Below are 3,208 nucleotides of genomic sequence, written 5' to 3' on the forward strand. Positions count from 1 at the left end.
CACAGCTATTTAAACATTAAAGACTGAAACATGGAAGTTATGCGAGAACATTTCCATGATTATATCAGGAATGTCTGTGTATGTTCAGGTTATGCTTCATTTGGGGAAATGCAAGCTGCCACCAAAAATTCAGACGCTAAAAAACAGCTTGCAGCTTGCGAGTAGGTGCTAACAAGCGTTTATTTTTTATATAAGTTTTGTATTTTTGGTTTTGTAAAAACTGTTGAAATAAAAGTGAAATAAAGAGCTTGTAATTAAGTGCATTGAACCTACACACTTAAGTGTAATAGTAATACAAAGCGATTGTTATTGCAAAATATTTCAAGTGAAATCAACTTAGGAATTAAGTGCATCGAACTTACAGTTTTTTTACGATCGGATACACACAATTTTGACTGCTTGGTTTTGTTTTTCAATCTCCTCACACAATAAGCACAACCACACACCCACTCTTGTAAAATCTATACACTCATTTAACAAAACCATATTTTGTTACCATATGAAACACATACATTGCATATACTGAATTCTGTTTGTACCACTTACGTACTTCTGTTATAAACCTAAAACACTTTTAGCAATACTACTTCTCAGTGATTAGAGTAGTGTAAGTGAAGTACACAGAGAAAGTGAAAATACACAATACAGTAAAAACACTACACAAGACCAATGCTGATGAAAATATTATTTACGTAATTCTCTCCATATACCCAAATCAGTCAACATGTCAACATGGAGAATCGCAACAAAACATGTCACAGTTTTCATGCTACTTCAGTAGTTTGCATAACACTGTAAGCTCAGCAAATATCAGACAAACGTGAACAGATGTTTCCAGTACAGGTTACAATTCCATTTACAGTAAAAAAAAGATCAGAAAAAAAATGAAAATACAGTACAAATAAAGTTGCATTTTACCCTGATGTCTTTTTAGGATGTCAGTGTTGCCAGTGTTGACTGAGAGACCTGATGGACATTACTGTATTGAAAATGGCATGGTCACCGATAATGTTCGCTTGAATTTCTCTGAGCCTGATAGCATTACGTAATTTGCCAAAAGCATGTTTACAGTATGATCTCTCTATCTTGTTCTTGCGTGAATATGGGCCTGTCCTCCTTTCAAGTTTACAGTATTTGATACATTTTGAGCACATTTTCCTCCTGCTTCAGGTCTTCCTCTTCCTCTACTTCCACCTTGACCTCAGCCTCATGGCATGGCCTCGGCCTCTTCCTCTTCCTCCTTCTCCTCCTCTGTGGATTCCCCCTCTCACCCTCACTTCTTCTTCTGACTCCTTCCATTTTGGTTGAAGACAGATTACAGTTACTCATCATACAAAGTCGAATGAGTGAATAACCTAAGTGTTATCTTAAGTTAAGTTGATATTGCAATATATTTTAAGTTAAATGTACTCAAAAGATTTCATTACACATTACTTGGTGTTTTTAAGGCAACCACTTTCCATTTCACTCAACTTATTGGGGCTTACAGTGCTGCTATTTTGTGTCATGTGTACGTGTCTCTGAATGTGTGTATTGGTGGGATGCGCAAGCTGAACCACATGTGATTTAACTTAAAGTTGGATGAATAGGAATGCAACCCCTGCAGAGAAAGAAAAGAATGTAAAACCTGAGAGAGGACCAGAGCGATGTAAGAATGTAAAACGTGAGAGAGGACCAGAGAGTGATCAAAGAATGTAAAACGTGTTTGACTGCGGCCCAACCTCTGCCAGCATTCCACTGATGCGGATTTATAATTCTCTGGCCCCTGAGAGCTAGTGCTTAAAGATGAGTAACTGATGTATTTATGGTTCAATAATGGGGAGCCGGGTCATGGAGGCCGTCTATATTGGCCGGACATGCTGCTAACCCTGCCTGGCCCTTCCCTCATCTTAGACACAGGCTCCACTGGACTGCTTATCTTACATGAATCAGTTACATAACATAGCATGCCTAGTTTACTGGTTGTGCGTATTTCTCCTACATTGTGAACTTGTACATGCATGTCTGTAAAGTATTATGTGGAACAGTTGCTGATGTACATTAGAATAGTGTAGTGCTGTATTATATCCAATCAAATCATATCAAACTATATAGGCACATTTCATACCAGGAGGTAACACAATGTGTTTGACAGAAGGAAATGGGGGGGATCAGGGGGTATACAAACACTTATGTTTGAAACTGATTTTCCAAAGGGATACAAAAGCCATATAATGTGAAGTGCAAACATATTACAAAGCACGCACATACACATGCACAGCAGAGCCACTGCAGACCACTGAGAACAGATACATATTACAGAGAATAATAGGTTTCAGCCACAGTTTCAGCCATTCCTAGGTCCTCTGGCAGAGTATTTCAAAGGTTGGGAGCATAGAAACTAAAAATCTGCCTCTGCATGTCTCTTTGTCCTGGGTTTTGGAACTGTTAAGAGTTCACTACCAGAAAACCTCAGGGGTCCACTGGGTGTGTACCTTGAGAGCATGTCTGACATACTGTATATTCAGGTGCATGACTATGGAGTGCAAGGATTTTAAGACTGGTTTGATGTGCCCCTTCCGTCCTGTTTTGGTGAGGGCTCATGCTACAGCATTCTGTATTCATTCTAATTGACAAATGGCTTTCTTTGGTAGACCAGACAAGAGAGAGTTACAGTAGTCTAACCTGCTTGTGGTAAAGCCTGCATCAGTCTTTCAGTGTCAGCCTGAGAGGGAAACGGTTACACCTTAGCAATGTGTCTTAAGTGATAAAAAGATGTTTTAATTATATTTTTGATATAGGTTTCAAAATGTATATCTGAGTCAAATATGACCCTACACTGTAAACCTGAACAAGTTCAGAGAACTCAAAACTTTTTATGTAACCGATTACATAAGAACATTTTAGTACATATATTATTTTTTTTTAAGTAAACTTAACTCAAAAATTATACATCGGCTATTCTGATTTTTTTGGTGTTATCATTTTCATAATTTTTGAGTTCTCTGAACTCATATTATTCCAAAATCGTAAAGGATTTAGCCTCGTCAGATATTTGTGTTTCTCAGGGTCTTTCTCAAACTAGTTATTACGCCCTATTACGCCTAAGTTTTTGAAAGGGTATCTTCCTTACGTTCCAACTTCTTGCGCAAGCTCTTACTGTAGAGAGAACTGTCATTGGTCGACCACCTTCCCAGTGTTGCCACTGCATTTACATCTGTGATTTAGC

This window comes from Sprattus sprattus (assembly GCF_963457725.1).
Source record: "Sprattus sprattus genome assembly, chromosome: 8".
Classification (NCBI taxonomy): Eukaryota; Metazoa; Chordata; class Actinopteri; order Clupeiformes; family Clupeidae; genus Sprattus; species Sprattus sprattus.